Below are 26,727 nucleotides of genomic sequence, written 5' to 3'. Positions count from 1 at the left end.
CGTCCCCACCAGTACTGTACCCCAGTGTTATACAGTGACAGACCCGTACCCACCAGTACTGTACGCCAGTGTTATACAGTGACAGACCCGTCCCCATCAGTACTGTACCCCAGTGTTATACAGTGACAGACCCGTCACCACCAGTACTGTACCCCAGTGTTATACAGTGACAGACCGTTCCCCCCCAGTTCTGTACCCCAGTGTTATACAGTGACAGACCCGTCCCCACCAGTACTGTACCCCAGTGTTATACAGCGACAGACCCGTCCCCACCAGTATTGTACCCCAGTGTTATACAGTGACAGACCCGTCCCCGCCAGTACCGTACCCCAGTGTTATACAGTGACAGACCCGTCCCCACCAGTACTGTACCCCAGTGTTATACAGTGACAGACCCGTCCCCACCAGTACTGTGTCCCAGTGTTATACAGTGACAGACCCGTCCCCACCAGTACTGTACCCCAGTGTTATACAGGGACAGACCCATCCCCACCAGTACTGTATCCCAGTGTTATACAGGGACAGACCCATCCCCGCCAGTACTGTGTCCCAGTGTTATACAGTGACAGACCCATCCCCACCAGTACTGTACCCCAGTGTTATACAGAGACAGACCCGTCCCCACCAGTACTGTACCCCAGTGTTATACAGGGACAGACCCATCCCCACCAGTACTGTACCCCAGTGTTATACAGTGACAGACCCGTCCCCACCAGTACTGTACCCCAGTGTTATACAGTGACAGACCCGTCTCCACCAGTACTGTACCCCAGTGTTATACAGTGACAGACCCGTCCCCACCAGTACTGTACCCCAGTGTTATACAGTGACAGACCCGTCTCCACCAGTACTGTACCCCAGTGTTATACAGTGACAGACCCGTCCCCACCAGCACCGTACCCCAGTGTTACACAGTGACAGACCCATCCCCACCAGTACTGTGCCCCAGTGTTATACAGTGATAGACCCGTCCCCACCAGTACTGTACCCCAGTGTTATACAGTGACAGACCCATCTCCACCAGTACTGTACCCCAGTGTTATAAAGTGACAGACCCATCCCCACCAGTACTGTACCTCAGTGTTATACAGTGACAGACCCATCCCCACCAGTACTGTACCCCAGTATTACACAGTGACAGACCCGTCCCCACCAGTACCGTACCCCAGTGCTATACAGTGACAGACCCATCCCCACCAGCACTGTATCCCAGTGTTATACAGTGACAGACCCGTCCCCACCAGTACTGTATCCCAGTGTTATACAGTGACAGACCCGTCCCCATCAGTACGGTACCCCTGTGTTAAGTGTTATACAGTGACAGACCCGTCCCCACCAATACCGTACCCCAGTGTTATATAGTGACAGACCCGTCCCCACCAGTACTGTACCCCAGTGTTATACAGTGAGAGACCTGTCCCCACCAGTACAGTACCCCAGTGTTATACAGTGACAGACCCGTCCCCACCAATACCGTACCCCAGTGTTATATAGTGACAGACCCGTCCCCACCAGTACTGTACCCCAGTGTTATACAGTGACAGACCCGTCCCCACCAGTACAGTACCCCAGTGTTATACAGTGAAAGGCCCGTCCCCACCAGTACTGTACCCCAGAGTTATACAGTGACAGACCTGTCCCCACCAGTACTGTACCCCAGTGTTATACAGTGACAGACCCGTCCCCAACAGTACTGTACCCCAGTGTTATACAGTGACAGACCCATCCCCACCAGTACTGTTCCCCAGTGTTATACAGTGATAGACTCATACCCACCAGTACTGTGCCCCAGTGTTATACAGTGACAGACCCGTCCCCACCAATACCGTACCCCAGTGTTATACAGTGACAGACACGTCCCCACCAGTACTGTACCCCAGTGTTATACAGTGACAGACCTATCCCCACCCATGCTGTACCCCAGTGTTATACAGTGACAGACCCGTCCCCACCGATGCTGTACCCCAGTGTTATACAGTGACAGACCCGTCCCCACCCATGCTGTACCCCAGTGTTATACAGCGACAAACCCCTCCCCACCAGTACTGTACCCCAGTGTTATACAGTAGGACACATCCCCACCAGTACTGTACGCCAGTGTTATACAGTGACAGACCCGTCCCCACCAGTACCGTAACCCAGTGTTATACAGTGACAGACCCATCCCCACCAGTACTGTACCCCAGTGTTATACAGTGACAGACCCGTCCCCACCAGTACTGTACGCCAGTGTTATACAGTGACAGACCGATCACCACCAGTACTGTACCTCAGTGTTATACAGTGACAGACCCGTCCCCACTAGTATTGTACCCCAGTGTTATACAGCGACAGACCCATCCCCACCAGTACTGTACCCCAGTGTTATACAGTGACAGACCCGCCCCCACCAGTACTGTACCCCAGTGTTATACAGTAACAGATCCATCCCCACCAGTACTGTACACCAGTGTTATACAGTGACAGACCCGTCCCCACCAGTACTGTACCCCAGTGTTATACAGTGACAGACCGATCACCACCAGTACTGTACCTCAGTGTTATACAGTGACAGACCCATCCCCACTAGTATTGTACCCCAGTGTTATACAGCGACAGACCCATCCCCACCAGTACTGTACCCCAGTGTTATACAGTGACAGACCCGTCCCCACCAGTACTGTACCCCAGAGTTATACAGTGACAGACCCATCCCCACCAGTACTGTACCCCAGTGTTATACAGCGACAGACCCGTCCCCACCAGTACTGTACCCCAGTGTTATACAGTGACAGACCCGTACCCACCAGTACTGTACGCCAATGTTATACAGTGACAGACCCGTCCCCACCAGTACTGTACCCCAGTGTTATACAGTGACAGACCCGTCACCACCAGTACTGTCCCCCAGTGTTATACAGTGACAGACCCTTCCCCCCCAGTTCTGTACCCCAGTGTTATACAGTGACAGACCCGTCCCCACCAGTACTGTACCCCAGTGTTATACAGCGACAGACCCGTCCCCACCAGTACTGTACCCCAGTGTTATACAGTGACAGACTCGTCCCCGCCAGTACCGTACCCCAGTGTTATACAGTGACAGACCCGTCCCCACCAGTACTGTACCCCAGTGTTATACAGTGACAGACCCGTCCCCACCAGTACTGTGTCCCAGTGTTATACAGTGACAGACCCGTCCCCACCAGTACTGTACCCCAGTGTTATACAGGGACAGACCCATCCCCACCAGTACTGTATCCCAGTGTTATACAGGGACAGACCCATCCCCACCAGTACTGTGTCCCAGTGTTATACAGTGACAGACCCATCCCCACCAGTACTGTACCCCAGTGTTATACAGAGACAGACCCGTCCCCACCAGTACTGTACCCCAGTGTTATACAGGGACAGACCCATCCCCACCAGTACTGTACCCCAGTGTTATACAGTGACAGACCCGTCCCCACCAGTACTGTACCCCAGTGTTATACAGTGACAGACCCGTCTCCACCAGTACTGTACCCCAGTGTTATACAGTGACAGACCCGTCCCCACCAGTACTGTACCCCAGTGTTATACAGTGACAGACCCGTCTCCACCAGTACTGTACCCCAGTGTTATACAGTGACAGACCCGTCCCCACCAGTACCGTACCCCAGTGTTACACAGTGACAGACCCATCCCCACCAGTACTGTACCCCAGTGTTATACAGTGATAGACCCGTCCCCACCAGTACTGTACCCCAGTGTTATACAGTGACAGACCCATCTCCACCAGTACTGTACCCCAGTGTTATAAAGTGACAGACCCATCCCCACCAGTACTGTACCTCAGTGTTATACAGTGACAGACCCATCCCCACCAGTACTGTACCCCAGTATTACACAGTGACAGACCCGTCCCCACCAGTACCGTACCCCAGTGCTATACAGTGACAGACCCATCCCCACCAGCACTGTATCCCAGTGTTATACAGTGACAGACCCGTCCCCACCAGTACTGTATCCCAGTGTTATACAGTGACAGACCCGTCCCCATCAGTACGGTACCCCTGTGTTAAGTGTTATACAGTGACAGACCCGTCCCCACCAGTACAGTACCCCAGTGTTATACAGTGACAGACCCGTCCCCACCAATACCGTACCCCAGTGTTATACAGTGACAGACCCGTCCCCACCAGTACAGTACCCCAGTGTTATACAGTGACAGACCCGTCCCCACCAATACCGTACCCCAGTGTTATACAGTGACAGACCCGTCCCCACCAGTACTGTACCCCAGTGTTATACAGTGACAGACCTGTCCCCACCAGTACAGTACCCCAGTGTTATACAGTGACAGACCCGTCCCCACCAGTACTGTACCCCAGTGTTATACAGTGATAGACTCATACCCACCAGTACTGTGCCCCAGTGTTATACAGTGACAGACCCGTCCCCACCAATACCGTACCCCAGTGTTATATAGTGACAGACCCGTCCCCACCAGTACTGTACCCCAGTGTTATACAGTGACAGACCTGTCCCCACCAGTACAGTACCCCAGTGTTATACAGTGACAGACCCGTCCCCACCAATACCGTACCCCAGTGTTATATAGTGACAGACCCGTCCCCACCAGTACTGTACCCCAGTGTTATACAGTGACAGACCCGTCCCCACCAGTACAGTACCCCAGTGTTATACAGTGAAAGGCCCGTCACCAACAGTACTGTACCCCAGAGTTATACAGTGACAGACCTGTCCCCACCAGTACTGTACCCCAGTGTTATACAGTGACAGACCCGTCCCCAACAGTACTGTACCCCAGTGTTATACAGTGACAGACCCATCCCCACCAGTACTGTTCCCCAGTGTTATACAGTGATAGACTCATACCCACCAGTACTGTGCCCCAGTGTTATACAGTGACAGACCCGTCCCCACCAATACCGTACCCCAGTGTTATACAGTGACAGACCCGTCCCCACCAGTACTGTACCCCAGTGTTATACAGTGACAGACCTATCCCCACCCATGCTGTACCCCAGTGTTATACAGTGACAGACCCGTCCCCACCGATGCTGTACCCCAGTGTTATACAGTGACAGACCCGTCCCCACCCATGCTGTACCCCAGTGTTATACAGCGACAAACCCCTCCCCACCAGTACTGTACCCCAGTGTTATACAGTGACAGACCCATCCCCACCAGTACTGTATCCCAGTGTTATACAGTGACAGGCCCGTCCCCACCAGTACTGTACCCCAGTGTTATACAGCGACTGACCCGTCCCCACCAGTACTGTACCCCAGTGTTATACAGTAGGACACATCCCCACCAGTACTGTACGCCAGTGTTATACAGTGACAGACCCGTCCCCACCAGTACTGTACCCCAGTGTTATACAGTGACAGACCAATCCCCACCAGTACTGTTCCCCAGTGTATACAGTGACAGACCCATCCCCACCAGTACTGTACCCCAGTGTTAGACAGTGACAGACCCATCCCCACCGATGCTGTACCCCAGTGTTATACAGTGACAGACCCGTACCCACCAGTACTGTACCCCTGTGTTATACAGGGACAGACCCGTCCCCACCAGTACTGTACCCCAGTGTTATACAGTGACAGACCCGTCCCCACCAGTACTGTACCCCAGTGTTATACAGTGACAGACCCATCCCCACCAGTACTGTACCCCAGTGTTATACAGTGACAGACTCGTCCCCACCAGTACTGTACCCCAGTGTTATACAGTGACTGACCCGTACCCACCAGTACTGTACTCCAGTGTTATACAGTGACAGACCTGTACCCACCAGTACTGTACCCCAGTGTTATACAGGGGCAGACCCTTCCCCACCAGTACTGTACCCCAGTGTTACACAGTGACAGACCCGTCCCCACCAGTACTGTACCCCAGTGTTACACAGTGACAGACCCATCCCCACCAGTACTGTACCCCAGTGTTAGACAGTGACAGACCCATCCCCACCGATGCTGTACCCCAGTGTTATACAGTGACAGACCCGTCCCCACCAGTACGGTACCCCAGTGTTATACAGAGACAGACCCGTCCCCACGAGTACTGTACCCCAGTTTTATACAGTAACAGACCCGTCCCCACCAGTACTGTACCCCAGTGTTATACAGCGACAGACCCGTCCCCACCAGTACTGTACACCAGTGTTATACAGTGACAGACCCATCCCCACCAGTACTGTACCCCAGTGTTATACAGTGCCAGACCCGTCCCCACCAGTACTGTACCCCAGTGTTATACACTGACAGACCTGTCCCCACCAGTACTGTCCTGTTGCCAGGATGGCACTGTGCTCTGGGGAAGAGAAGGACCTGTACCAGGCAGACCAGAACTGTACGGCTCCTGGCGCAATCACACAGCATTTGTAAGATGGAGGAGTTGCCAGGGGTGATGTGCGACGACCTGATATCGTGGAGCTTCTCAAGCTCTGTCAACAGTGTCAACTGCAACACAGGCTGCCTGTTACGCTCTCACTGCACCCTGGGGAATGGCCTGGCTGGCCGTCGGTACCTATCCATATCGATTACGATGGTCCGTTACTGGGCACAGTGCTTTTGCCCTAATTGACGCACATTCTAAATGGATGGACATTTTTCAGCTGGTCCTTTTTGGACATTTATGGTAAATGAAGTCGGAAACATGAGAAACTTCAGCCGTGGATCAAGTTAGATTCCCGAAATGATTGACTCTGAGACCGCACCCCATTGATACGGAGTGGACGTGGAGACACGGATTCTTTGTAAAGACGAGGACCACTGAAGGAGCAGAGACACTCCAACAGGCAGTGTCCCATCAAGAAATGTTTTCAAATCTGTAAACTCCAAAATAGCCATGATGTGGAGATGCTGCCGTTGGACTGGGTGGGCAGAGTAAAACGTCTTACAACACTAGCTCCGAAAGCTAGTGATTCCAAACAAACCTGTGGGGCTTTAACCTGGTGCTGTAAAACCTCTTGCTCTGTCCAAAATACCTGCCCGACCTTTTATCAACATCACTGACGTGTCCGTGGAAGCAAATAGCAGTGAACTGCCTGTGCCAGAGGAGGGGCCCGTTTTGTAGTTTGTGTTAATGTGGATTGTGTGGAAGCATCTCAGAAACAGCGTTACACCACTCTACAAAGCATAGAAAAATCCTTGAAAGATCCGACTTAGAATTGTCCAACTCGCACATATAACATTTAGTTAGTATTCAGAACTGAGTGACTTAGGGCACGATTCTCCGGCCTCGCTACGCTCTCGCTCAATCGTAACAGGGCCGGTGAATAGCGGCTGAGGCAGAAAACGAGATCCACGCTGGGAGCCAAACAGTTTGCGATGTAACCGTCCGCTCCTGTAGGCGAATTTGGGATCTCACCGTAGCGAGAAACCAATTATCATCACTTAAGCTCCATTTCTATACAATTAACAGGAGCAACCCCATATCCAACGGCCTCCTGTCTTTCAGCAGCCTCCCCAGCGAGTGGTCATGCTGGGACAGATTAGTGCTCCTTTTGAAAAATGTGAACCTGGCGGAAGAGCTTCTGTGGGGATCCGAGGAGGGGCGTAGCCATCTTTGCTCACAGAGCCCGGGGGCGCTGGGAATGTCACCCCAGTGCTCGGTTGGGGGTGGGGACCCGCCGCAGGGGTGGGCACCATAGGACGGTGGGGGAGGGAGGCACTAGAGGTGGGAAACCAGGGGGGCAACTGCTCACGGCACCACCATGCCAAACCCTGGGTTGTGTGTACCCGCTCCGGGAGCAGCTCTTATCGCTGCCCCACCGATCATCCATACCCCACCCCCCCACCGGCTGCCGAGGCCTCTGGCTGTGCGGCTGAAGGCTGTCGCTAAAAGGGAATTGACAATCGTGGTTAAGTGAACACTTCACACAACCCAAGTGGGCTCCAGTGGGCGGCCATGTAGCATGTGGGAGGCATTACCCAGCATCCCAATCACACCCTGATACCTGGACACTCGGGAGGCAACACCACACACGCAGCAGCCAACATCCCAACACCCAGGGGATGGGACACAGCTCCGGGGACATGTCCACCGCCGGAGGGTGGGTGGGTCCATGGTGGGGGGCCTGGAGAGATGGGCAAAGGATTGGGGGTTGGGGGGGAAGCCCGTATTGCGGAAGAAGTGACAGAGGCATCATAATGGTTGTGCAAAAAGGTGTTAATGTGTTGTACAAACCCCACTCTCGCTGGTGCAGTCCACCACCCCCAACCCCCAAGACCCCCCCACCCCCTACCTAGGCACCCCATTCCCTCCTCCCCTCTCCCGGTGCCCTCAGTGATGCTCAATGTGCCTGGCCCTCCGAGCTCCACCACTACGTCTAGTTGTGTCCTCAGGATGTACATCTGAAGTGGAGGCAGACAGCTGTTTACCTCGTCCCGTGGCCTTCGATGGTGGGCGTCCTCTGGGGGCTCTGGGGCCGGAGGGCTCCGGCTCACTTGTCGACGGCACAATCACAGCCGTGTCGCCCTGTCCCATGTGCTGGCCTCATCAGAGGGGCGGGACGCGGGGAGCTGGTGGCCACTAGGTTGGCACGCAGCACCCCCTCCTCCAGGTCAGTGCCCATAGGGCCCTGGGGTTCACCTTGGGAGAGAGGGGCAGCTGGTTCGACCCCGGCTGGCTCTGCCAGCCCTGGCGGCTCCCCATGGTCCGCACCATCGTGTCGACGCCCTCGGCGATGCTCCTCAGTGACTGGGACAAGCTCCGCAGCACCTCGGCCATCCCCACCTGAGACCGGGACATGTCCCGCAGAACCTCATCAAGGTCGGCCTGGTATTGGGTCACATCCCCCATTGAGTCAGACATTCTGCCGAGACCCTCAGCCATGGCCGTCACCAGCTGCGCGACGCCTTGGACACCTTCACTCAGGGTGCCGACGCCGTGCACCAGGCTCTCCACTGCGGTCACCACCCTGGCAGTTTTGGCCTCGGTGCCGCTCATTGCCGACGACATCTCCTGCGTAGCCTCTGGGTCTCCTCCAATCGGCTATGGGGCTGCTGGAGTGACGCTGACATCTCCCTCTGAGTGTCCCGGCCGCTCCCTATCGTCCCCATCAGCTCCGGGTATCCCTGTTCCAGAGGCTCAGCATCAGGCTGGGACCCAGCTGGGTCCTGGGATCCGGCAGCCCTCCGACCGCTGCCTCACCCGGGGGGGGTTCCTGCCTCCAGCTGATGTCCATCAGCGGCAGTGTGGTGCTCACCAGATTGTGCCCCAGAGGCCTGACCACTAACATGTCCGACCGAGGTGTGTGTATCTGTGCTGGGGGAGGGAGGGGGTGACAGCTGTGCCACGACTATAACAGTTGCATCCTTGGAAGACCTGGAGGAGAATGGACATGTGGTCAGTGGGAGGGACGGGTCAGTCAGTAAGGCAACAACAACTCACGTTCGACAGGTCCCCCGGGTGGGGCCCGGTGGTTCCTGACCTCGGCCCCGCCGCCAGCCTCCGCGTGGGTGACCGCCCTGACCTCAGGCCCCGGTCACCTCCAGGGACCACTCCTCAAAGGCGGTGAAGGTTTTGATCACCGCCAGTCTGGGCCCCCTCCCGCCGATTGCGTGAGAGCTTTTCCTGAAGAGACACGGAGAGGGCACCGTTAGCCACACGCGTGGTTCACAGTGCTAGGGGGAGGGGTGTGAAGGCAGGGTTGGGGGGGTGGTTGAGGAGAGAGGGGGTGAGAGGGTTGGGGGTTGTCTGGGGGATTGGAGTGGATGCTCCCTGGGGCAGGGGGGGGCGTTGATGTCTACTCACTCGTGCTGCCCGGTGTGAACCTTTGACCTTCTTCCGGCACCGGAGTCCAGTCCTCCTGGTCACAGTCCTCGAGCCAACAGCTGCCACCACCTCACCCCAGGCAGCACTGGCTGCCCTGTGGCTCACTCTCCGGGACCCTCGGGGGAACAGGACATCCCTCCTGCCTCCACCTCGTCCAGGAGCCTCCCCAGGTCAGCGACCCCGAATCTTGAGGCTGGTCTGCTCGGCTCCATTATTGTGGGCTGGCTGGGATTGGCTTAGCAAGTGCAGCTTAAGTGCTGCTCGGCCTTGTTAGCTGGGGGCTGGCGAGCGCGGTTCCGGCGAATCAGCTGACAAGCCGACATTCGGGGCGAGAAGCCTGTGAGGCCTCATTAAGTGGATCAATTAATGTTGAATTGGGTTGCCGGCCTCACTGGACCGAACGCCAGGAAGCTGGCGACAATTCCTACTCCTTGCCACACTTAGAAATGTTCTCGGAGATTCGCGCCCTTAGTTATTGAAGATTGTATAAAGGAGTTAAGGGGGGGATGTGGTGCTTACCCCTTTAAGGGCAACACAGCAGAGGAAGGGTCACATGCTCTGTGTGACCAATCGGGTCTCAGAGTGTGGATTCACCATCATGGTGAGAGAGAGGCTCCTTGGCAGAGTCATTGTGCGAATGAGCTACAGCCATGAGGCTATTGTAGAATTCTTATTAATAAAAACCTTCTGTGTTCATTACTGAAGTCTGTGAAAGTGCAACTTTCCACCTGCTTTTCATAAATCTGCCCCTAGACTTGAAATGATTCAGTTAATGTCTCTCAAATGATAGATTGTACAAGAGACTTTAAATTAGTTGGACTATAGTTACCTGGGTCATTTTTCCCTCTAAGATACAGAAATACATCACACATTAGAAACATAGGGGCAGCACGGTAGCATTGTGGATAGCACAATTGCTTCACAGCTCCAGGGTCCCAAGTTCGATTCTGGCTTGGGTCACTGTCTGTGCGGAGTCTGCACATCCTCCCCGTGTGTGTGTGGGTTTCCTCCGGGTGCTCCGGTTTCCTCCCACAGTCCAAAGATGTGCAGGTTAGGTGGATTGGCCATGATAAATTGCCCTTAGTGTCCAAAATTGCCCTTAGTGTTGGGTGGTGTTACTGGGTTATGGGGATAGGGTGGAGGTGTTAACCTTGGGTTGGGTGCTCTTTCCAAGAGCTGGTGCAGTCTCGATGGGCCGAATGGCCTCCTTCTGCATTGTAAATTCTATGCATCACGCATTAAAAACACACATCACGCATTAAAAACATACATCACACATTAAAAACACACATCACGCATTAAAAACATACATCACACATTAAAAACATACATCACACATTAAAAACATAATGTGGAGATGCCAGCGTTGGACTGGGGTGAGCACAGTGCGAAGTCTTACACCAGGTTAAAGTCCAACAGGTTTGTTTCGATGTCACTGTGAACCACGCGTTTCGAAGTGACATCGAAACAAACCTGTTGGACTTTAACCTGGTATTAAAAACATACATCACGCATTAAAAACATAAATTGCACAGTAAATCTGCACATTACATATTAAACACATTTAGGAATATAGAAATGTACCCACATGAAAATCCTCGGACAATATGTTGATGGACTCACCGCTGCTGTTGTTTTGATCGGTCTTTGGTTTTGTGTAATTTAGTTTAATTGAGGATCAGGTTGCAGTTGCTAGGTGATGAGAATGAGGTGGGCGTTTGTGATGTGCTGAGAATATGACGGTTTGGAGATGCAAACTCTTCGATGAACAATTTCATTTTGTGCAGGTCCCTGTCTCTATCTCACAGTGGCTGCAAAATTGGGTCCCAGAAATGTCCCAGGTTTTGGCGCAATGGACGCAGGAAGGGACCTTGGTGATTGTGGGTGTGGATATTAGGAGCGTGTGCCGAGTCTGCAGATAGCGACGGTAGTCACAGATAATGAAGATCTGACACCAATGCTGCCATTTCGGTCTCACCTCATCAGGGTAACGCTCGTGCTCAAACACGCAGCTGGATCCGGTTCCAGCTTTGTTCCTGGATTTTTTTTGCTGGTTCAGTTTGAGGTTCTGGTACTGCTTTGTGATTTATACAGTTGGTGAGAACAACAAAAACATATGGACAAGGCCTTGTTCTGAGGTTGAAGGTTCTGTGAGGAGCACTAACTCCGTCATGGAGACTGTTGCTACAATTCCCCGTGGCCAGCAGAATGACAGAGTTAGCAGAGGCAGCGAATGACAAGCATCTGTCAGAGAGAGAAGGAGGTGGGAGAGAAAAGCTCTCAGCGAGGGGCCTTATGCATCCAGGATCTTCAGAAACCACTTCTCCTCCCTCTATCTAAGCCAGTGTGTGTGTATTCCCTCTGCTTCAGAAAGAAGGTGTGGTTGATCATAATAAAGAAAGCTCCAGACTGTAGGGTAAAATCAATCAGTTCGCCAATGGACAGAAAATGGCAAATGGAATTCAATCCGGAGAAATTAAATAATATAAATGGGAGAACAGACTAGGCAAGGGAATACACAATAAATGATAAGATTCTGAAAGGTATAGAGCGCATGTCCCCAGAGGTTGTTGTTATAACCTGTACGGGACCTACGGGGTTGGAGCGGTCAGCCTCCCAGTGTGCCTCGCTGAATGTGAGCTCCTCTGCTGAGGGGGGGCTCCCACTCACCACTATCACCCCCTCTCCCATCCTGCCTTCCCCATTTTAACCCCCTTACCGCCCCTCCCCCCACTGACACTTCAATCCTCCTTAAAGAAGTCAATGAACTGCTTCCACCTCCGAGCGAACCCATCCCGACCCCTCAGGACGAACTTGACCTTCTCCAGCCTCCGGAATTTCCCCAGGTCACTCACCGACACCCCCACTTTCAGCAGCTCTGAGTCCCTCCACCCGAGCAAGGTCCAACTCCAGGCCAACTTCTCTCACCCCCTGGACTTCCGGGTCTTCCGATACCCGGAATATCGCCACCTCTGGGCTTGGGACCACCTTCACCTCCAGCACCTTGGACATTACGTCCACGAACCCTTGCATGAACCCCTTCAGCTTCGGACATGCCTCCCCACACCGCCCACGCCTATCCTCTAACCCTTCATCCTCGCCACCAACATATGTGCCCTGTGAACTACTGTGACCTGGATAAGGCAGGGCGCATCCACCCTCCACAGGGCCTCAGTCCCCGTCCCGACCTCCACCTTCCCTTCCAGCTCCTCCTCCCACTTACACTTTATATCCCCCACTGGGCCCCCCTCCTATCCATCAGCTCCTTGTAGACCTCGGACACTTTCCCCTCCCCTATCACATCCTTCGGCAGCACCTTATACTGCAAACCTCAATGGCAGTAACCCAGGAAAGGCCCCTCTCTCCTCACAAAATCCCGAACCTTCAGGTCCCTGAAACCGTTCCCCCCGGGCAGCTCGATCTATTCCTCCAGTTCCTCCAACTCCGTGAAACTGCCCCCGATAAACAGATCTCCAAACCGCTTTAGCCCTGCCTTACACCCCACCCCGAAACTTCGTATCCAACCACCCCCCCCCCCCCCCCCCAGTGTGATTGCCACTAATTGGTGCCGAGACCGAGGCAGCCCTCCCCTCCAGTCCCACGTGCTGCCTCCACTGCTCGCACACCACCAATCCTCCTCAGCGCCTCTTGCTTCCTCAACTGGTGGGCCAACATCCTGCTCGCCTCCTCCCTGAATTCAGTCACTGCCCCTATGGCCCTCCGTAACTGCCCCACTGCCTTCCCCATTTTCATTAATCTGAACTCTATCTGGAGCCTCCATCTCTCCTCAGCAACCCCATCTCTGGGTCTCCGAATACCTCCTGTCCACCCTCAGAATTTCTTCCACCAGCGTTACTATCTCTGTCCGTTCCGCCATCTCCCGATGTGCCCGAATTGAAATAAACTCCCCCCTAACCACTGCCTTGAGTACCTCCCACTGCGTGGAGGCCGTGACCTCCCTCGTGTCATTTAGCTCCACGTACCCCTGGGTGCTGGCCCTTACCCACTCTTACACCTCCTCATCTGCCAACAACCCCACATCCAACCCCCACTGCGGGTGCTAAGGAAGAGGATGATGAGGGAGAGGAGGATGAGGAAGAAGAGGAAAAGGAGGAAAAGAAATAGGTGGAGGAGGCAACCAATACATCCCATTTCTGGCCATGCTATCTCTGTTTGGCAAATCCGATTGCAATTCCCATTCGACAACAGATCCACATTGTACCATGCCTCTGGCCAAAACCTTACTATCCCCCCATTACTGACCATCCCTCCTCATTACTGGCCATCACCTGACCACCCCCCCACGACTGACCATCACCATTACTGACCATCACCTGACCACCCCCCCACGACTGACCATCACCATTACTGACCATCCCCCATTACTGACCATCCCCCAAAACTGACCATCATCCCACTACTGACTATCACCCCATTACTGACCATCCCCCATTACTGACCATCCCCCATTACTGACCATAACCTGACCATCTCTCCATTACTGACCATCCCCCATTGCTGACCATCACGTGACCATCTCCTCATTACTGACCACCACCCCCATTACTGACCATCCCCCATTACTAACCATCCCACCATTACTGACCATCCCCATTACTGACCACCCTCCCATTACTGACCACCCTCCCATTACTGACCATCCCCCATTACTGACCATCCCCCACATTACTGACCATCCCACCCATTACTGACCATTCCCATTACTGACCATCCTTCCATTACTAACCATCCCCCATTACTGACCATCCCGCTATACTGACCATCCCCCACTACTGACCATCCCCCATTACTGACCATCCCCCATTACTGACCATTCAAATTACTGACCATCCCCATTACTGACCATCCCCCATTACTGACCATCCCCCCCACTACTGACCATCCCCCATTACTGACCATCCCCCATTACTGACCATTCCCCATTACTGACCATTTCCCCCATTACTGGACCATCCCCCATTACTGACCATCACCCATTACTGACCATTTCCCCCATTACTGAGCCATCCCCATTACTGACCATCCCCATTACTGACCATTACCTGGCCATCACCCCATTACTGACCATCACCCATTACTGACCATCCCCATTACTGACCATCCCCCCCACTACTGACCATCCCCCATTACTGACCATCCCCATTACTGACCATTAACTGGCCATCACCCCATTACTGACCATCCACATTACTGGCCATCACCTGACCATTCCCCCATTACTGACCATCACCTGACCATCCCCCATTACTGACCATCCCCCATTACTGACCATCCCCCATTACAAACAAAGAACAAAGAAATGTACAGCACAGGAACAGGCCCTTCGGCCCTCCAAGCCCGTGCCGACCATGCTGCCCGACTAAACTACAATCTTCTACACTTCCTGGGTCCGTATCCTTCTATTCCCATCCTATTCATATATTTGTCAAGATGCCCCTTAAATGTCCCTATCGTCCCTGCTTCCACCACCTCCTCCGGTAGTGAGTTCCAGGCACCCACTACCCTCTGCGTAAAAAACTTGCCTCGTACATCTACTCTAAACCTTGCCCCTCTCACCTTAAACCTATGCCCCCTAGTAATTGACCCCTCTACCCTGGGGAAAAGCCTCTGACTATCCACTCTGTCTATGCCCCTCATAATTTTGTATACCTCTATCAGGTCTCCCCTCAACCTCCTTCGTTCCAGTGAGAACAAACCGAGTTTATTCAATCGCTCCTCATAGCTAATGCCCTCCATACCAGGCAACATTCTGGTAAATCTCTTCTGCACCCTCTCTAAAGCCTCCACAACCTTCTGGTAGTGTGGCGACCATCCCCCATTACTGACCATCCCCCATTACTGACCCCCCACTACTGACAATTACCCCCATTACTGACCATCCCCATTGCTGACCATCCCCCATTACTGACCATCCCCCCATTACTGATCATCATCCCCATTACTGACTCCCCCATTTTTGACCATCCGCCCCATTATTGATCATCCTCCCATTACTGACCATCCCCCCATTACTGACCATTCCCCCATGACTGACCATCCCCATTACTGACCATCCCCCATTACTGTCCATCCCCATTACTGATCATCACCCAATTACTGACCATCCCCCATTACTGACCATCACCTGACCATCCCCCCATTACTGGCCATCCCCCATTACTGACCATCACGTGACCATCCCCCCATTACTGACCACCACCCCCGTTACTGACCATCCCCCCAATTACTGACCATCCCCCCATTATTGACCATCCCCCCATTACTGACCATCCCCATTACTGACCATCCCACATTACTGACCATCCCCATTACTGACTATCCCCCCCACTACTGACCATCCACCATTACTCGCCATCCCTCCCACTACTGACCATTCCCATAACTGACCATCCCCCACTACTGACCATCCCTCATTACTGACCATCCCCCACTACTGACCATCACCCCATTACTGACCATCCCACATTACTGACCATCCCCCATTACTGACCATCCCCATTACTGACCATCCCCATTACTGACCATTACCTGGTCATCGCCCCATTACTGACCATCACCCATTACTGACCATCCCCCATTACTGACCATCCCCCCACTACTGATCATCCCCATAACTGACCATCCCCATTACTGACCACCCCCCATTACTGACCATCCCCCATTACTGACCATCATCCCCATTACTGACCATCCCCCATTACTGACCATCCCACCCATTACTGACCATTCCCATTACTAACCATCCCCCATTACTGACCATCCCCCATTACTGACCATCCCACCCATTACTGACCATTCCCATTACTAACCATCCCCCATTACTGACCATCCCCCATTACTGACCATCCCACCCATTACTGACCATCCCCCATTACTGACCATTCTACCCATTACTGACCATCCCCCATTACTGACCATCCCACCCATTACTGACCATCCCGCCACTACTGATCATCCCCCATTACTGACCATCCCCCATTACTGACCATTCCCATTACTAACCATCCCCCATTACTGACCATCCACCCATTACTGACCATCCCCCCATTACTGACCATCCCCCCCATTACTGACCATCCCCCCATTACTGACCATCCCGATTACTGACCATCCCCCATTACTGACCATCCCCATTACTGACTATCCCCCCCCACTACTGACCATTCCCATTACTGACCATCCCCCACTACTGACCATCCCTCATTACTGACAATCCCCCACTACTGACCATCACCCCATTACTGACCATCCCACATTACTGACCATCCCCCATTACTGACCATCCCCATTACTGACCATCCCCATTACTGACCATTACCTGGCCATCACCCCATTACTGACCATCACCCATTACTGACCATCCCCCATTACTGACCATCCCCCACTACTGATCATCCCCATAACTGACCATCCCCATTACTGACCACCCACCATTACTGACCATCCCCCATTACTGACCATCATCCCCATTACTGACCATCCCCCATTACTGACCATCCCACCCATTACTGACCATTCCCATTACTAACCATCCCCCATTACTGACCATCCCCCATTACTGACTATCCCACCCATTACTGACCATTCCCATTACTAACCATCCCCCATTACTGACCATCCCCCATTACTGACCATCCCACCCATTACTGACCATCCCCCCCACTACTGATCATCCCCCATTACTGACCATCCCCCATTACTGACCATCCCCCATTACTGACCATCCCACCCATTACTGACCATTCCCATTACTAACCATCCCTCATTACTGACCATCCACCCATTACTGACCATCCCCCCATTACAGACCATCCCCCCATTGCTGACCATCCCCCATTACTGACAATCCCCATTACTGACCATCCCCCATTACTGACCATCCCCATTACTGACTATCCCCCCCCACTACTGACCATCCACCATTACTGACTATCCCCCATTACTGACCCCCCATAACTGACAATTTCCCCCATTACTGACCATCCCCATTACTGACCATCCCCCATTACTGACCATCCCACCCATTACTGACCATTCCCATTACTAACCATCCCCCATTACTGACCATCCCCCATTACTGACCATCCCACCCATTACTGACCATTCCCATTACTAACCATCCCCCATTACTGACCATCCCCCATTACTGACCATCCCACCCATTACTGACCATCCCCCAGTACTGACCATCCTACCCATTACTGACCATCCCCCATTACTGACCATCCCACCCATTACTGACCATCCCCCCACTACTGATCATCCCCCATTACTGACCATCCCCCATTACTGACCATTCCCATTACTAACCATCCCCCATTACTGACCATCCCCCATTACTGACCATCCCCATTACTGACTATCCCCCCCACTACTGACCATCCACCATTACTGGCCATCCCCCCACTACTGATCATTCCCATTACTGACCATCCCCCACTACTGACCATCCCTCATTACTGACCATCCCCCACTACTGACCATCACCCCATTACTGACCATCCCACATTACTGACCATCCCCCATTACTGACCATCCCCATTACTGACCATCCCCATTACTGACCATTACCTGGCCATCACCCCATTACTGACCATCAACCATTACTGACCATCCCCCATTACTGACCATCCCCATTACTGACTATCCCCCCCACTACTGACCATCCACCATTACTGATCATCCCCCATTACTGACCCCCCATTACTGACAATTGCCCCCATTACTGACCATCCCCATTACTGACCATCCCCCATTACTGACCATCCCACCCATTACTGACCATTCCCATTACTAACCATCCCCCATTACTGACCATCCCCCATTACTGACCATCCCACCCATTACTGACCATTCCCATTACTAACCATCCCCCATTAATGACCATCCCCCATTACTGACCATCCCACCCATTAATGACCATCCCCCATTACTGACCATCCTACCCATTACTGACCATCCCCCATTACTGACCATCCCACCCATTACTGACCATCCCCCCACTACTGATCATCCCCCATTACTGACCATCCCCCATTACTGACCATTCCCATTACTAACCATCCCCCATTACTGACCATCCACCCATTACTGACCATCCCCCCATTACTGACCATCCCCCCCATTACTGACCATTCCCCCATTACTGACCATCCCCATTACTGACCATCCCCCATTACTGACCATCCCCATTACTGACTATCCCCCCCCCTACTGACCATCCACCATTACTGGCCATCCCCCCACTACTGATCATTCCCATTACTGACCATCCCCCACTACTGACCATCCCTCATTACTGACCATCCCCCACTACTGACCATCACCCCATTACTGACCATCCCACATTACTGACCATCCCCCATTACTGACCATCCCCATTACTGACCATCCCCATTACTGACCATTACCTGGCCATCACCCCATTACTGACCATCACCCATTACTGACCATCCCCCATTACTGACCATCCCCCACTACTGATCATCCCCATAACTGACCATCCCCATTACTGACCACCCACCATTACTGACCATCCCCCATTACTGACCATCATCCCCATTACTGACCATCCCCCATTACTGACCATCCCACCCATTACTGACCATTCCCATTACTAACCATCCCCCATTACTGACCATCCCCCATTACTGACTATCCCACCCATTACTGACCATTCCCATTACTAACCATCCCCCATTACTGACCATCCCCCATTACTGACCATCCCACCCATTACTGACCATCCCCCCCACTACTGATCATCCCCCATTACTGACCATCCCCCATTACTGACCATCCCCCATTACTGACCTTCCCACCCATTACTGACCATTCCCATTACTAACCATCCCTCATTACTGACCATCCACCCATTACTGACCATCCCCCCATTACTGACCATCCCCCCATTGCTGACCATCCCCCATTACTGACAATCCCCATTACTGACCATCCCCCATTACTGACCATCCCCATTACTGACTATCCCCCCCACTACTGACCATCCACCATTACTGACCATCCCCCATTACTGACCCCCCATTACTGACAATTACCCCCATTACTGACCATCCCCATTACTGACCATCCCCCATTACTGACCATCCCACCCATTACTGACCATTCCCATTACTAACCATCCCCCATTACTGACCATCCCCCATTACTGACCATCCCACCCATTACTGACCATTCCCATTACTAACCATCCCCCATTACTGACCATCCCCCATTACTGACCATCCCACCCATTACTGACCATCCCCCATTACTGACCATCCTACCCATTACTGACCATCCCCCATTACTGACCATCCCACCCATTACTGACCATCCCCCCACTACTGATCATCCCCCATTACTGACCATCCCCCATTACTGACCATTCCCATTACTAACCATCCCCCATTACTGACCATCCACCCATTACTGACCATCCCCCCATTACTGACCATCCCCCCCATTACTGACCATCCCCCCATTACTGACCATCCCCCCCATTACTGACCATCCCCCATTACTGACCATCCCACCCATTACTGACCATTCCCATTACTAACCATCCCTCATTACTGACCATCCACCCATTACTGACCATCCCCCCATTACTGCCCATCCCCCCATTGCTGACCATCCCCCATTACTGACAATCCCCATTACTGACCATCCCCCATTACTGACCATCCCCATTACTGACTATCCCCCCCACTACTGACCATCCACCATTACTGACCATCCCCCATTACTGACCCCCATTACTGACAATTACCCCCATTACTGACCATCCCCATTACTGACCATCCCCCATTACTGACCATCCCACCCATTACTGACCATTCCCATTACTAACCATCCGCCATTACTGACCATCCCCCATTACTGACCATCCCACCCATTACTGACCATCCCCTATTACTGACCATCCTACCCATTACTGACCATCCCCCATTACTGACCATCCCACCCATTACTGACCATCCCCCCACTACTGATCATACCCCATTACTGACCATCCCCCATTACTGACCATTCCCATTACTAACCATCCCCCATTACTGACCATCCACCCATTACTGACCATCCCCCCATAACTGACCATCCCCCCCATTACTGACCATCCCCCCATTACTGACCATCCCCATTACTGACCATCCCCCATTACTGACCATCCCCATTACTGACTATCCCCCCCCCCACTACTGACCATCCACCATTACTGGCCATCCCCCCACTACTGACCATTCCCATTACTGACCATCCCCCACTACTGACCATCCCTCATTACTGACCATCCCCCACTACTGACCATCACCCCATTACTGACCATCCCACATTACTGACCATCCCCCATTACTGACCATCCCCATTACTGACCATCCCCATTACTGACCATTACCTGGCCATCACCCCATTACTGACCATCAACCATTACTGACCATCCCCCATTACTGACCATCCCCCCACTACTGATCATCCCCATAACTGACCATCCCCATTACTGACCACCCCCCATTACTGACCATCCCCCATTACTGACCATCATCCCCATAACTGACCATCCCCCATTACTGACCATCCCACCCATTACTGACCATCCCCCCACTACTGATAATCCCCCATTACTGACCATCCCCCATTACTGACCATTCCCATTACTAACCATCCCCCATTACTGACCATCCACCCATTACTGACCATCCCCCCATTACTGACCATCCCCCCATTACTGACCATCCCCCCATTACTGACCATCCCCATTACTGACCATCCCCCATTACTGACCATCCCCATTACAGACTATCCCCCAGCACTACTGACCATCCACCATTACTGGCCATCCCCCCACTACTGACCATTCCCATTACTGACCATCCCCCACTACTGACCATCCCTCATTACTGACCATCCCCCACTACTGACCATCACCCCATTACTGACCATCCCACATTACTGACCATCCCCCATTACTGACCATCCCCATTACTGACCACCCCCATTACTGACCATTACCTGGCCATCACCCCATTACTGACCATCAACCATTACTGACCATCCCCCATTACTGACCATCCCCCCACTACTGATCATCCCCATAACTGACCATCCCCATTACTGACCACCCCCCATTACTGACCATCCCCCATTACTGACCATCATCCCCATTACTGACCATCCCCCATTACTGACCATCCCACCCATTACTGACCATTCCCATTACTAACCATCCCCCATTACTGACCATCCCCCATTACTGACCATCCCCCATTACTGACCATCCCACCCATTACTGACCATTCCCATTACTAACCAGCCCCCATTACTGACCATCCCCCATTACTGACCATCCCACCCATTACTGACCATCCCCCCCACTACTGATCATCCCCCATTACTGACCATCCCCCATTACTGCCCATCCCCCATTACTGACCATCCCACCCATTACTGACCATTCCCATTACTAACCATCCCTCATTACTGACCATCCACCCATTACTGACCATCCCCCCATTACTGACCATCCCTCCATTGCTGACCATCCCCCATTACTGACAATCCCCATTACTGACCATCCCCCATTACTGACCATCCCCATTACTGACTATCCCCCCCACTACTGACCATCCACCATTACTGACCATCCCCCATTACTGACCCCCCATTACTGACAATTACCCCCATTACTGACCATCCCCATTACTGACCATCCCCCATTACTGACCATCCCCCCATTACTGACCATCATCCCATTACTGACCCCCCCATTATTGACCATCCGCCCCATTATTGATCATCCTCCCATTACTGACCATCCCCCCATTACTGACCATTCCCCCATTACTGACAATCCCCATTACTGACCATCCCCCATTACTGACCATCCCCATTACTGACTATCCCCCCCACTACTGACCATCCACCATTACTGACCATCCCCCCCACTACTGACCATCACCACATTACTGACCATCCCCCATTACTGACCATCCCCCATTACTGACCATTTCCCCCATTACTGGACCATTCCCATTACTGACCATCCCCATTACTGACCATTACCTGGCCATCACCCCATTACTGACCATCACCCATTACTGACCATCCCCCATTACTGACCATCCCCCCCACACTACTGACCATCCCCAGTACTGACCATTACCTGGCCATCACCCCATTACTGACCATCCCCCATTACTGACCATCCCCATTACTGACCATCCCCATTACTGACCATCCCCATTACTGACCATTACCTGGCCATCACCCCATTACTGACCATCACCCCATTACTGACCATCCCCCCATTACTGACCATCCCCAATTACTGACCATCCCCCCATTACTGACCATCCACATTACTGGCAATCACCTGACCATTCCCCCATTACTGACCATCACCTGACCATCCCCCCATTACTGACCATCACCTGACCATCCCCCATTACTGACCATCCCCCATTACTGACCATCCCCCATTACTGTCCATCCCCATTACTGATCATCACCCCATTACTGACCATCCCCCATTACTGACCATCACCTGACCATCCCCCCATTACTGACCATCCCCCATTACTGACCACCACCCCCATTACTGACCATCCCCCCCATTACTGACCATCCCCCCATTATTGACCATCCCCCCATTACTGACCATCCCCATTACTGACCATCCCCCATTACTGACCATCCCCATTACTGACTATCCCCCCACTACTGACCATCCACCATTACTGACCATCCCCCCACTACTGACCATTCCCATTACTGACCATCCCCCACTACTAACCATCCCCCATTACTGGGCCATCCCCATTACTGACCATCCCCATTACTGACCATCCCCCATTACTGGCCATTTCCCCCATTACTGGACCATCCCCATTACTGACCATCCCCATTACTGACCATTACCTGGCCATCACCCCATTACGGACCATCACCCATTACTGACCATCCCCCATTACTGACCATCCCCCCCCACTACTGACCATCCCCCCATTACTGACCATCCCCCATTACTGACCATCCCCCCCCACTACTGACCATCCCCCCATTACTGACCATCCCCCATTACTGACCATCCCCATTACTGACCATTACCTGGCCATCACCCCATTACTGACCATCACCCATTACTGTCCATCCCCATTACTGACCATCCCCATTACTGACCATCCCCATTACTGACCATCCCCCCATTACTGACCATCCACATTACTGGCCATCACCTGACCATTCCCCCATTACTGACCATCACCTGACCATCCCCCCATTACTGACCATCACCTGACCATCCCCATTACTGACCATCCCCCCATTACTGACCATCCACATTACTGGCCATCACCTGACCATTCCCCCATTACTGACCATCACCTGACCATCCCCCCATTACTGACCATCACCTGACCATCCCCCATTACTGATCATCCCCCATTACTGACCATCCCCCATTACTGACCGTCCCCCATTACTGTCCATCACCTGACCATCCCCCCATTACTGACCATCCCCCATTACTGACCATCACGTGACCATTCCCCCATTACTGACCATCACCTGACCATCCCCCCATTACTGACCATCACCTGACCATCCCCCATTACTGATCATCCCCCATTACTGACCATCCCCCATTACTGACCGTCCCCCATTACTGTCCATCACCTGACCATCCCCCCATTACTGACCATCCCCCATTACTGACCATCACGTGACCATTCCCCCATTACTGACCATCACCTGACCATCCCCCCATTACTGACCATCACCTGACCATCCCCCATTACTGATCATCCCCCATTACTGACCATCCCCCATTACTGACCAGCCCCCATTACTGACCATCATCCCCATTACTGATCATCACCCCATTACTGACCATCCCCCATTACTGACCATCACCTGACCATCCCCCCATTACTGACCATCCCCCATTACTGACCATCACGTGACCATCCCCCCCATTACTGACCACCACCCCCATTACTGACCATCCCCCCCATTACTGACCATCCCCCCATTATTGACCATCCCCCCATTACTGACCATCCCCATTACTGACCATCCCCTATTACTGACCATCCCCATTACTGACTATCGCCCCCACTACTGACCATTCCCATTACTGACCATCACCCACTACTGACCATCCCCCATTACTGACCATCCTCCACTACTGACCATCACCCCATTACTGACCATCCCCCATTACTGACCATCCTCCACTACTGACCATCACCCCATTACTGACCATCCCCCATTACTGACCATCCTCCACTACTGACCATCACCCCATTACTGACCATCCCCCCATTATTGACCATCCCCCCATTACTGACCATCCCACATTACTGACCATCCCCCCATTACTGACCATCCACCATTACTGACCATCCTCCACTACTGACCATCACCCCATTACTGACCATCCCCCCATTATTGACCATCCCCCCATTACTGACCATCCCACATTATTGACCATCCCCCCATTACTGACCATCCCACATTACTGACCATCCCCCATTACTGACCATCCCCATTACTTTTTTTTTTAAATAATATTTTATTGAAAATTTTTGGTCAACCAACACAGTACATTGTGCATCCTTTACACAACATTGTAACAATACAGATAATAATGACCTTTTTTAAATTTAAACAAAAACAACAACAAATAAATAAATATTAAATAACAAAAAATAAAAACTAGCCCTAATTGGCAACTGCCTTGTCTCAGGCCACACACATCCCCCCCAATCCCTCCCCCCCCCCCCCCCCCCCCCAATTCCTGGGCCGCTGCTGCTGCCTTCTTTGTTCTCCCCTATCTATCTTTCCGCAAGGTATTCGACGAACGGTTGCCACCGCCTAGTAAACCCTTGAGCCGACCCCCTTAGGACGAACTTAATCCGCTCTAACTTTATGAACCCCGCCATATCATTTATCCAGGTCTCCACCCCCGGGGGCTTGGCTTCTTTCCACATTAGCAATATTCTGCGCCGGGCTACTAGGGACGCAAAGGCCAAAACATCGGCCTCTTTCGCCTCCTGCACTCCCGGCTCTTGTGCAACCCCAAATATAGCCAACCCCCAGCTTGGTTCGACCCGGACTCCTACTACTTTCGAAAGCACCTTTGTCACCCCCATCCAAAACCCCTGTAGTGCCGGGCATGACCAAAACATATGGGTATGATTCGCTGGGCTTCCCGAGCACCTCGCACACCTATCCTCCACCCCAAAAAATTTACTGAGCCGTGTTCCAGTCATATGTGCCCTGTGTAATACCTTAAACTGAATCAGGCTTAGCCTGGCGCACGAGGACGACGAGTTTACCCTGTTTAGGGCATCTGCCCACATCCCCTCCTCAATCTCCTCCCCTAGCTCTTCTTCCCATTTCCCTTTTAGTTCGTCCATCATAGTCTCCCCTTCGTCTCTCATTTCCCTATATATATCCGACACCTTACCGTCCCCCACCCATTTCTTTGAGATGACTCTGTCCTGCACCTCTTGTGTCGGGAGCTGCGGGAATTCCCTCACCTGCTGCCTCGCAAAAGCCCTCAATTGCATGTACCTGAATGCATTCCCTTGGGGCAACCCATATTTCTCGGTCAGCGCTCCCAGACTCGCAAACTTCCCTTCCACAAATAGATCTTTCAATTGCGTTATACCTGCTCTTTGCCACATTCCATATCCCCCATCCATTCCCCCCGGGGCAAACCTATGGTTGTTTCTTATCGGGGACCCCCCCAGTGCTCCGGTCTTTCCCCTATGTCGTCTCCACTGTCCCCAAATCTTCAGTGTAGCTACCACCACCGGACTCGTGGTATAGTTCCTTGGTGAGAACGGCAATGGGGCTGTCACCATAGCCTGCAGGCTGGTCCCCCTACAGGACGCCCTCTCTAATCTCTTCCACGCCGCTCCTTCCTCCTCTCCC

At 52.8% G+C, this 26,727-nt stretch overlaps 1 protein-coding gene across 2 annotated transcripts in view; it reads right to left on the bottom strand.

The window, feature by feature from the left end:
• Window positions 1–12,229, bottom strand: part of LOC140399373 (protein FAM163B-like) — a 232,380-nt gene extending 220,151 nt beyond the window's left edge. The window contains exon 1 of one of the 2 annotated variants that reach the window (XM_072488961.1): window positions 11,392–12,229. The gene's annotated coding sequence lies outside the window, so the exon portion shown is untranslated. Of the gene's footprint in view, window positions 1–11,356 lie in introns of both variants that reach the window. The other variant, XM_072488960.1, reaches the window with a different exon arrangement.
• Between the last annotated feature and the right edge of the window lie 14,498 nt (window positions 12,230–26,727).

The sequence above is a fragment of the Scyliorhinus torazame genome, chromosome 22, assembly GCF_047496885.1.
Source record: "Scyliorhinus torazame isolate Kashiwa2021f chromosome 22, sScyTor2.1, whole genome shotgun sequence".
NCBI lineage: Eukaryota > Metazoa > Chordata > Chondrichthyes > Carcharhiniformes > Scyliorhinidae > Scyliorhinus > Scyliorhinus torazame.
This window is presented reverse-complemented; position numbering and strand designations above follow the sequence as displayed.